The sequence below is a fragment of the Leptonychotes weddellii genome, chromosome 4 (genome assembly GCF_054177405.1).
Source record: "Leptonychotes weddellii isolate Sample4059 chromosome 4, ASM5417740v2, whole genome shotgun sequence".
Lineage (NCBI taxonomy): Eukaryota > Metazoa > Chordata > Mammalia > Carnivora > Phocidae > Leptonychotes > Leptonychotes weddellii.
Window position 1 is genome coordinate 107,537,706 of NC_138372.1, and position 11,920 is coordinate 107,549,625.

At 44.2% G+C, this 11,920-nt stretch overlaps 1 long non-coding RNA gene across 1 annotated transcript in view; it reads left to right on the forward strand.

Moving 5' to 3' along the window:
• The window catches only part of LOC115939538 (uncharacterized), a 47,024-nt gene extending 41,657 nt beyond the window's left edge, over nucleotides 1-5,367 (forward strand). The window contains exon 4 of the long non-coding RNA XR_014144191.1: nucleotides 5,348-5,367. This is a non-coding gene — a long non-coding RNA (uncharacterized LOC115939538). The remainder of the gene's footprint in view (nucleotides 1-5,347) is intronic.
• The last annotated feature ends 6,553 nt before the right edge of the window (nucleotides 5,368-11,920 follow it).

The following is an 11,920-nucleotide window of genomic DNA, read 5'->3' on the forward strand; positions in this document are numbered from 1 at the left end:
CCACGCTGGCTCAGGAGATCAGCCGGAGAACTGTCCACTTGGTAATTACTCCGGGGCAAGGAGCCGATTCATAAGTCAAGTGGATGCTTCTTCCCGGGAGTGGGGCTGGGAGGTGCCTGTGCGGAAATGTGTGCGCCCACACCTGGGAGTTGCTTATCTGGGTGGTGGGGGGGATTCCTGTCCTCCCCCGGAAGGACCCCTGACCCCAGGCTTAGGTAGAGCCACCATCCCCCACCACAGCCGCTTAGGCACTTTGAAGATGTTGACACACAAACAGGATGAGAAATGCACCACAAAAGCAGAGAAAGGCAAGTGTTCTCTTAACTTGGGGGTGGAAGCCTCACTAGACATTGGGTTTTTTTTTTTTATTGTTTATCACTTTCTTTGAATTATATTTGCTCTCACCCTCCAAAAAATATTGCATGTGATGACTAGGAATATAAAATAAATTACCTTTGCCATAGGCTGCTGGGTTTATTAGCCCCTTTCTAGCTCTTCACAATGTAAAGGACAGGCTGACCTAGAGTGATCTCCTCCTTCCAGTGGGCTCGCTCTCCTCTCAGTAACGGGAGCTCTGCTATTTGTGCATTTAACAGCTTAACCCTTTGAGCTGCTCCAGAGCTCTGTATTCTTTCAGGGATTTTTTTTTTTTTTTGGAGGGAGAGCATTTAGCTTTGGGATGGCATTTAAATTTTAAGGCAGCTGATTTATATTCTCCATATCGTGTATACATTTAAAAAAAAATAAACAGAGATCAAAACCAAGCCCAGGAAATAAAAATGGAAGAAACAACACCAAGTTCAATTGCTTGAGAGGTCAAGAATTTATTTGGATAAGTTCTGGATAAGAATTTATTTGTGAAGGTCTTTCTGGGTGTGTGTGTGGCGGGGGGGGGAGTGTACTCATTTTAAGGAGCAAATGTTAATAAACATACAGAAGCAACCCCCTGACTACACGGAGATCAATTAGTGAACTAGGACCCATCGCTCTTTTCCTTTAAATGCCTGACAAAACCAGTTATTAAAGGTGGGATCTAAGTCTTTTAGGGAGGGAAGCAAACGCTGGTTATAATGAGCCAAAGAGCAGAGGTCATTATTTCGATGGAGTGTTTGCTATTTACTCCCAGTCACGCACTTGACATATTCTCTCTTATTAACAAGGCTGCAGCAGCGACGGAGAGTGTTCAAGTCATTTCCCCCCAAATTTGGACTCCAGGACACTCTCCCTGCACACAGATGAACGCCCCCCTGAGCAAATTGCCTCCCCACCCTGTCCAGAGTCACCTAGACTGCGGGCAAATAGTTTTGCAGACCAAGGTAAGCACTGTGGCGAACCGGAGACTGTCTATTTAAACAATCACGGGCCTCTGTGTGGCTCTGCGTCCGGCTTTAGAGTCCCAAGCAAGATGGTGTAATATGTGCATTTTACATATCAATGGCAGAAGAGGCTGTTTCCAGATGGCTGTACCTATTTCAAAGCCACCTTTTTATGCAGAAGGAAGACTGTGTGACCTCCCTCCAAGTAAATGTGTTTTGTAAGCCCTGGGAATGAATGATGAAAAAATGGTGCTGGGCTATATTTCATGTCCAGTCCATCGTGTTGTGTGTGCACAGCTGTTCGGGGCTGGCATGTGGTAGCATATTAAAAGGAAGATTACCATTTCCCATTTTTTCCCCCCTTCGGAAGGCTCGATATGCATATATGAAACTTGGGGAAAAAACGAGGCATAATGAGACAAGGAAGCCGGGTCTCGAGGCACTAGTCGGTGCACATCTGGAGTTCGTAGCATTCTAGAGATAGTTACTTATTCCCAGGAGCCACCGCCGGAGTGGGAATGGTAGCCCGGTATCCATGGTGAGCTTCCCTATCGCACTGTGCCAGGTGCGCGCGTGTGTTATTTCTTGGAAAGGCTGTCCTCTGAGGGGTGGGGAGGGGAGAGGACAAGAGGAGGGAAAAAAACAGAAGGGAGGTAATTAGGCGCCACCTTGCCCAGCGGAGCCGGCTCAGGCGGCTGAAATCAGGCGTGCGTACTGGAGGGGCGCGCGCCGAGTCAGGTGGTGCGTGCCGAGCCTTCTCGGCGCCTGCCAGCTCCGCGCTTGTTTCTATGGGGACAGGACCAGAGAAGAGAAGCCCTGGGGTCAGAAGAGGCACACGGATGACGGTACCAAGCAGGAAGGCTCTGGGAAGGGCCTTGCTACTGGCCTCCTACGATGCGATGCTGGTCTCGAACTGACCACCTGAGTCCAGGCTGGGTGTTTTCGCCTTTAAGACATTGGAAGTGTTTCAGGCCTCCTAGACGGTTATTTAGAAAAAAGACTTCGGGGGCTAGCTTTTTTACTGGATAGCTGGCCGGCTGGTCTTTGTATTGCCACGTAATGCATAGAGAGGTGAGGGTCGGGAACGGTAGGGACCTGCCTTACCTGAGAGGTAAGCCAGGAGCCCGGTGGGGAAGTTTCCCCAGGAAGAGAGTTCGGTAGAGTTTCACAGATTCATAGGACTCCTGCGTTGTTTTTTTTTTTTTTTTCCCCCTCCAAGCTGCAAGATTGTGAGGTTCCAGATGCTCCGTGTAAAACAATGCCCCACAGGGAGAAGCCAGGGAAGGGAAGTGTGAGGTCCAGCTTGAGGCCACCCTAGAAAGGGCTATAAACAGCAGCTGCCTTCTATTGTGTGTGCCAAGTGCTGCCTGTTAGTTTAGGCCTTCTAACTCCTTGTTTCTTTCTCTGAAGCCAGATGTGACCAACAGAAGTCTGTCAAGTCAGAGGTGGACCCCAGATGGTGGGAATCCGGCAAAGGAAGTGGAGGGGCACGTGGAGGGGTTCAGGCACCGGGGAGGGAGAAGGCTGTGTGCCCTTTCTGGGGCACTTGGTCTTCCCCCGTCCCCACGTCTGATCTGCGGTCCTGCCGCCCAGCGTTCTAGATTTGGCAGCTGAGGCAATGGCGGGGGTGGGGGTGGGGGGGGACCTGACATTGTCTGTAGGCACATGGACACGCTTGGGGAGGACAACAGTAGAGGAGTCCTCTGAGGAGCCAGGGTTAGGTAGCCCCCAGATGCGGGGCAGGAAGAGGGTAAACAAGAGAGCTCATGTCCTGGGACCCTGCAGCCCTGGGTGATGAAACACGAGGATGTGGGCAGGAAAAGACGGAGATATTTCACTCAGTCCCACTGGCAAAGGGATTCATCAATTCCCCTGTTGATAGGAATAAACGTCAACTTCAGAGCCTTATCACTTCTAGTTAATCGCGTGTGTTTACCATTTCAGAATCTGTGGGTTCTGTTTTCTTAACTAATGCCTTATTTCTCCCTCCTCTTGCTTTCTTTTCCCAAGGTAGAAAATCTTTTGAGATACAAATCAAAAGAACTGTCTCAAATAAGTGGTTCCTTAACTACTACAGCCAAGAGTCAGAAGCACAGAATGGGGAGATTAGGGAAGCAGCATCCCTTAAACAGAGCTTAGTCCTGTCCCCCCACTTTAAAGGGAAGTGGACCAGGTAAATGAACCTGCACGCAACTGCCTCTTTTTGTGTTTCTTTTGTCTTCTCCTTTTCATAGAGATGATGAGAATCACATCTGCTGAGGTCCTCAACTCTGCTCCCAAAGCTGTTTCTGTCACATGTCGTTAGATAGCTGTTTCCGAATCACACAACAGCGAATTCTCATCCACAGCTGGTAGAAATGAGATAGGTGTAGCCATTGTGGAGAACAATTCCAAAATCCTTAGCCAATTTATATATTTTTATATTCTATAACACAGCTATCCCAATATATGCCAGAGAAACTCTTGCATACGTCCATATGGAAACAGATGTGTAGGGATGTTGTTCCTCATGGCATTATTTTGGGTCCCAGGGAGTTGGAGGCAATGTAGGTATCCATCCTTTGGGGAATGGATGGATGAAATATGATAGAAGCTGATGGTGGAATACTATGCAGCAGTTGGAGCAATGGAAACAGGTTTTTATTTTTAGTTTTAGTTTTAGTTTTTTTTAAATTTTATTTATTTGATAGAGCGAGAGAGACAGCACAAGCAGGGGGAGCGGCAGAGGGAGAGGGAGAAGCAGGCTCCCCGCTGAGCAGGGACCCAGATGTGGGACTCAATCCCAGGACCCTGAGATCATGACCTGAGCCAAAGGCAGACGCCCAACCGACTGAGCCACCCAGGCATCCCTGGAAACAGGTTTTTAGAAAGATGCTAAATGAAAAAGTAAAAAAAGAACATCTATAGCATGATATTATTTTAATAAAGTTAAGAAAAGCACACATATACAAACACTTTATTTTTAAGATATGTACATCTCCAAGGGCAAATTCCTAATACATTAGATGGCTATCTATTGGGTGAGGAGAGAGGAAGGAGACAGGTCATGGGGATCAAGGATAAAGGAGAAAAATCCCAATAAAATTAAAGAAGGGAGAGGTTTTATATTGACCAATTACAATATTGTGTCATGAACTGAAGGGGAAATGAACTCAGCTCTGTACCTGAGTTCCTATGTCTAAAAATTCTCTCTCTTACCTACCTATAAAATACCATAGCTTCTGAAATAACAGGTACTACAGAAATGCATAAACACATTTCAATATCACTGCCAACAATCAATCATCAAATACTCTTCAAACCTATACTATGGGTTTAATCCTATGCTCAGTATGATGAGGCATGCAGAAGCATATGGTATTGTCCTTGTTCTTATCGTGCAGCTTGGAAATTATGCATGAAATTATAGTGTGCAATTCCACAGTTTATAATTAAGGTCCAAACTGTGTGAGACCTACCATGTGAGTTAAAAAAGAAAAAAAAAAAAAGATAGTCAGTGAGGACAAGAGTAGTCAGGGAAAATTTAAAGGAGGGAGAACCTCTGCCCTGGGCCATGAAGGATGGTAGACTTTGGCTTGGAGGAGGTGCCAATGGGACCACAAGTGGAGTAGCTAGACCCCACTGAAAGGGACAGGTTTGAGGTGTGGAGAAGGTGGGAAGTGCTGCCCACTTACCCTGTCTTCGGGCATTCATCTCTTGAGAATTGTGTGGCATTCATCTCTTGAGAATTGTGCTTCCCGTCCCCTGGCTCTTCTATCCCCTTGGGATCCGCAGGAGGCCATTTTGTATGACTTCCTCAAAGCCTCTCTTGTGCCTTGAGAGTGGGACTTGGGATTTGGCCACAAGGATGCATGTGTTGCACTGCATTCTCTGTCAGCTTTCTTTTCCATCTGACACTTGGGGCTGCCTCCCAGCTTTGCCTCCTTACAGAGGACGATGGGAAGGGGTCCTGTTTTAAAGTGACAATCCTCCATGGGCAATATTACATAGAAAATTCTTTTTTTTTTTTTTAAGATTTATTTATTTTATAGAGAGAAAGAGAGAGAGAGACAGAGACAGAGAGAGAATGAGCATGTGTGAGTAGGGGAGGGGCAGAGAGAGAGGGGCAGGGAGAGAAGCAGACTCCCCACTGAGTGTGGAGCCCAACATGGGGCTCGATCCCATGACCCTGAGATCATGACCTGAGCCGAAATCAAGAGTCAGATGCTCAACTGACTGAGCCACCTAGGCGCCCTCCCCCCGTTTTTGTTTTGTTTTGTTTAAGATTTATTTATTTTATACAGAGAAGGAGAGAGTGAGAGAGCGAGAATTTAGATAGAAAATTCTTAACCCACACACTTGTGGACAGACTGGCCACTGATCATTTGTCAAGATCTTTTCAAAAATCAAAATCATGCATGCATGAGTTTAAAGAGTCAACCAATACTGTAATGTTTCCGAGAAACACAAGTCTCAAGCCCATTTTCCCTCCGTTCTCCTTACCCAGAGGCATTCACTTGGAGTGATGTTGATAGATTCCTTTTGTATTTACTTCTGTTTCTATTTAATAGGATTATATTGCTACTTTTTTTTCAGTTTCAGACGTTTTAAGATTTAGCTTTCTTTCTTCTTCCTCCCTTGACACAATGAATGTTTCCCATCCCCATCTTCCCAGTGGAGTTCATATGATAATTTTGATTAAATGAATACTCAGAGTATGTTATTTGAAGCTGAGCTATATAGTGACAATGATTACTTTTCCTTTTCCAAATATTTTTGATCTCTCTGGATCTCAGCTGTCCAATACACTCGCCAATAGGGACATGTGGCTACTGAGTACTTGAAATGTGACTAGTGTAACTAAGGAATTAATTTTTAACGTTATTTAATTTTACATCGGAATTTAATAACTGATGGCTTTTGGAAAAATTTTAAGTATGTTTGGAACACCTTTGGTATGTGAATAACTTTTTCAGCTGCAAATTTAATGAAAACTAAATTCAGGTCAAAATCACGTATTTCTGAGAAATTTTAGTGAGCAAACTGAGGTGGGCTATAAATGCAAAATACCTACTGGATCTCAAAGAATTAGTATGAAAAAAGAATATAAAACGTCTCATTAATAATTCTGTATTGATGGGGCGCCTGGGTGGCTCAGTCGTTAAGCGTCTGCCTTCGGCTCAGGTCATGATCCCAAGGTCCTGGGATCGAGCCCCGCATCGGGCTCCCCGCTCCGCGGGAAGCCCGCTTCTCCCTCTCCCACTCCCCCTGCTTGTGTTCCCTCTCTCGCTGTGACTCTCTCTGTCAAATAAATAAATAAAATCTTTAAAAAAAATAATAATAATTCTGTATTGATTTAATGGTGAAATAATATTTTAGATATATTGGGTTAAATAAAATATATTATTGATACTAATTAATGAATTTCAACTCATTTATTTGTTTGTTTATTTATTTATTTATGTAAACTCTACTCCCATCATGGGGCTCAAACTCGCGACCCCAAGAGCAAGAGCCACATGCTCTACTGACTAAGCCCGCCAGGCGCCTCTCAGCTCTTTCTTTTTAAAATGTGACTAGCAATAAATGTAAAATTACATGTGGGGTGCACACTTTGTTTCTACTGGCGAGTGTTGCTCTGGATTATAGTTGTTTTGTGTCTTTCTTGGATCTGCATTACACGTGTCAGCCCCGATTCTCTACCACTGTTCTAGATCTCTTGAGGTGTGCATTCACATCAGACATTCTGTCTCTTCAGTATTCTGGGGGAATCTTTACTGAAGTAAAGTGACCAACTCTTGTCTGAACTGGCAGCTGTTGTTCTGAGAACCCTCTTCACTAATGTTCTGGGAATTTCCTTTATTGTTCGATTGTGTTGAAGCCTTTTTCCTGGCTTTCATATTTTCTTCCTTCTTGATTCATTCCTTTGTTTTATGAGGCACACTCTCCCATAGGTTCCTAAAAAAAGTGTGTGGGAGATTAATGTTTCATATGTCTGCAAATGTCTTCATTTTGCACATGTTCATAGTTTGTCTGGATGGATAAGTTCAGTGTGGAGATGATTTTTCAGAATTTGGAAGGCATTGCACCATTGTCTTTTAGTGCCCTGTGTTGCTATTGCAAAGTTCTAAGTCATTCCATGATTTCTCATTTGTATGTGACCTTTCTCTCTCTCAATCTCTGTCCCTCTCTCTCCTCCTTCCCTGTCCTTGCAGAATCTTCTTTTTCTAACTAATGTTAGGAGGTTTCATGATGATGTGACTTGGTGTGTGTCGTACCCTTCAAGTCTGGGAAGTTCCCTTGAATTACGTTATTGGTGATTTCCTCCACTTCATTTTCTCTGTTCCTTCTCTTTGGAACTCTTTATTATTTGGAGGGAACAGATAATTGTTGGTCTGTACTGGTCCTCTAGTTTTCTTGTCTTTCCTCTTTTATTTTTCATCTCTGACTTTTGCTTTCTTTTCCAGAAAGTTTCCCCAACTTATCTTCCCACCCTTTTGCTGAGTTATTCACTCATACTGTCATTTATTTAATTTCCAAAAGCTCTTTTTTGGTTTTTGGACTACTTGTTCTTTTTAATAGCATCCTGTTCTTGTTTTATGGATGCAATGTTTTCTCCTATATCTCCTTCTTTATGGACAATAATGATCATTTTGCTTTTTAGTTTTCTCCTCCCCTCATAATCTGTTTCCTCTAAATCTCCTTTCTTCTGTGTGTTTCATATTAAAGGTGTTCTCACAGGCCGAGGAATCCTGGGTTGTTTGTGCATGTTTAGGATAGGGGCCTGAAAGGTGATTGGAGGCTGCCTGTGGGCAGGGTCCTAATGAAAGGGAACTTCTCCGTAGGGCTACTGTGGGGAGCTCTCCAGTGAGTTGCTTTAGGTCTTTCCCCTAGAGCTGGTCAGAATTCGCAGAAGAAATCTGCCTCTGTCTTGCCTTTAGGGTCATATCCTGGCTGCCAGAAGTCTGGGAGCTGAGCTGGGGAAGATGGCTTGAGATTTCAACATTCACCAAACCCTCCTGTCTTTGTGAGGCCCTCCAGGCTGCTGTGGGTTGCCTTTGCTGCTATCGATTTCTTTTTAACAAACCACCTGAAACTTTGTGGCTTGGAGCCACCATTTTATTTTGCTTATAATATTGAGGGTCAGGAATTTGGTAGCTTGGCTGGGTGGTGTATCTCTGATCACATGGCCTTAGCTGGTAGAGCTGGGATGGGTGGTCCACTTCCATTCTGTCTTCTCACTCCCAAGGCGTGGCCTCTCTCAATTTCTCTTTCTCTCTCTCCATGGTGTCTAACTCTCTGGGGTCTGTCTGCATGGCTTGGGCTTCTCACAGTTTGGTTGTCTTAGGTGGTCATACCTTTTACATGGCTGCTGACTTCCAATAGGCAGAAGCAAAAGCTTTCAGGCCAGCTATGACCAGAGCCGGCATAGTGTCATTTCCAGCATAGTCTATTGGTCAGTAAAGTCACACTGATCCTCCTGCCCCCTCCCTAGATTCAAAGATGTGGAGAAATAGACCCCTCTTCCTGATGAAAGAGGAAGGTCACGTTGCATATGAGCTTGTAGGTTGGGAAATTTGCCATCTTTGGAAATTTTAACCTGCCACCCTGCCCAGATTAAAGTCGTTTTGAACAAAATTCTAGTGAGCATGATTTTCACCAATAGAAATATTTATCAATTGTTTCTTCTTTGTAGCCCTTCTCCATAATGTCCTTCCAACATGTTGAAAATCCAAATTAAAAATCCCTGCTTTTTGGAATAAGTTTAGTTCATAGATTAGCCATTTGCTCTGATTCTTCAAAGTAGTTTTCTTTCTTTTTTTGTGTACCAAATCTATCCCTGTATTCTGGGATTTTTATTTCGTTTTGATTTGCTTTTTCTTTCAAAAGGAGATCTATATTTACCTGGCTTGGAAATTTGAGATGATTTTGTCAGCGATTGGGTTGGTTCCTGTTCTGTTCTCTGAGTCCCAGAGGGAAAATTTTAAGTTTTTATTTCTTTGGTAACTGATGGGGGCCTTCCCCAAATCCCTCCAGGTGGCCGGCAGTTCTGTGTGTGAGGCACTTGTGTAATTTTCAAACCACCCTAAGTTCCACCCACCGACTGTCTCACAGTCCCATTCTCTTGTAGTTCACGGGTGAGAATTTCCCAGGTCTTTGGGGGAATTTCACTCACTTACTCCCAGCGTGGCCTTCGTCAGTGCTGCGTAGTTCTTGTTAGTACTTTGACCCCTCTGTTTTCACCTCCACCAAGTTGCGCCTATCTCCTCAAAGTTTCTAGTGCGTCAATACCATTCTTCCTTATTTTACATGAATGTTAAAGACTTTTCTCCCTGCTCAGGATGATTCTATGATTCTTCCAGTGGGATTGGGGAAGGGAGAGGCATTAAATGTGTCAGCTCAGATTGCCATCTGTAAGTCTCATTGGTCACTTTGTCCTTGGTTTTTGTCAACCAGGTTTACTGAGACGTGCTCCGAAGATTTGCTTCTGCCTGAGGGTGACTATTTTCTTTTCTCTGGCTCATAAGAGGTGCAAACACGATAGCAGGATTCTCAATCCTGGCCGCTCATTAGGATCACCTGGGGGCCTTTGACAAAATGCTGATGTCCAGGCTGCACCACCAGATGCCATGATTCGTATGACCTGGGATGGGGCCAGTCATCAGCTTTCGTAAAAGCTCCCCAGGTGGTTCTGATACTCAGAGGGCTGAAAAGCATGGATCTTAGAATACTGGGTGCCTGTCCTAAGCCTGTGAAGTCCTTTGGAATGGGGAAAAGGAGGAAAAGGAAATGGTAGGAGTAGAAAGGGAGTCATCATAGGGTTTTAGTGTCTGTGAGTGTCTGCCTAACCTTATATTACCTCTTTGAGGCCCCATTTCACTCTCTATAAAGTAGCAATAATGATACCTACTTCATGGCATTGATGCAAGATGAAACTGCATGCCTGTGAAAGCAAATGTTTGTTACTTTAAAAAAAAAAAGAGAGAAAATGTAGTGCTAGAAAAGGAAGAGAAGTGACATGAAAGAAAAGAAAAATTTGTAAAATTGAGAACAATGGATGGTATCCCTTCCACTGGTGGTTGGACTTGGCATGAACTGAAATCACTTCCTTTTTAATGGTGAGTTAACTATAGGGGACATTCCAGGAAAGGAGTCAAAGGTACCTAAATTTGGGCTCCAAATCTTTGAATGCTTCCTTAGCTCTATCAGCAGTCATAATTCCAGTGATGAACTCACAGATTTCACCCTCCTTAAATGTTATCTGTATTTAGAGATACAGATTTTTTTTTTAAAGATTTTATTTATTCACTTGAGAGAGAGAGAGAGAGCACGCACAAGCAGGGGGAGAGGCAGAGGGAAAGGGAGAAGCAGACCCCCTGCTGAGCAGGGAGCCTGATGCGAGACTGGATCCCAGGACTCTGGGATCACGACCTGAGGCAGACGCTTAACCAACTGAACCACCCAGGCACTCCCAGACCCCACAAGTTAAGGGTTCAGTCCCGCAAGACTGCCCCACTTTGGATGCTGGTTGTGAGTCTCAGGCCACCCAGCCTTCTGACTGACCAGGTGTAAATTAAGGGTACTCACAACCCACTCCTCAAGTTTGATAATTTGCTAGAATGGCTCACAGAACTCAGGAAAACATTTTACCTATGTTTATTGGATTATTAGAAAGAATAAAATTCAGGAATAGCCAGAGGAAAGAGATGCACAGGGCAGTATGGGGCAGGGGCATGGAGCTTCCCCGCTTGCCCTAGCAGTGCCACTCTCCCATCACTCCATGTGTCCAGCAACCCAAAACTCTCTGAATCACATTGGTCAAGGGTTTTTACAGAGCTCGATCTCCAGCTTCCTACTCTCCCCTTCCCAGAGATTGGTGGGTGAGGCTGAAACTTCCAACCCTCTAATTACTTTGTCTTCCTGGTGACCAGCCCTCTGCCGAGGGTATCAAGAGTTCCTAAGTTACCTCATTAGCATAAACTCCAGTGTCATTGAAAGGGGCACATTATGAATAACAAAAGACACTCCTTTCACTCAGGAAAACCCAAGGGTTTTAACAGCCCTGTGTCAGGAACCTGGGACAAAGACCAAATATATTTCATGTTATACCACACCCATAATACCTGTGCTTGTGATTCTATTTGGAAATAGGTTTTTGCAGATGCAATTAAGTTAAAGATCTTGAGATGAGATTATCTTAGATTTAGGGGAGGTTTTAAATCCATTGATTGGTATTTGTATGAGAGGACCAGAATGGAGAGAGGCGCACAGAGGAGAAGGCCATGCGAAGACAAGAGACAGCCTAGGAGTTATGCTACCATGGGAAAAGAAATGCTTAGAGTCACCAGGCCCGGGTTAGAAGAGGCAAAGAGAGATTCAGAGCTTTTGGAGGGAGCCCTGACCTTGATTTTTGACTTCTAGTCTCCAGAACCGTGAGAGAATAAATTTTTGTTGTTTTGAACCATCAAGTTTGTGGTAATTTGTTATGGCAGCCCCAGGAAATGAATACACCCTTCCCCATACCCTCTTCCTTCTTCTCCTTCTTCCTCCTTTAGCTTAATTATAATGTTTAAGAAATTATTCTTCTTCTCAAGAGAGGTCTAATTATGTGAGAGCATATGATA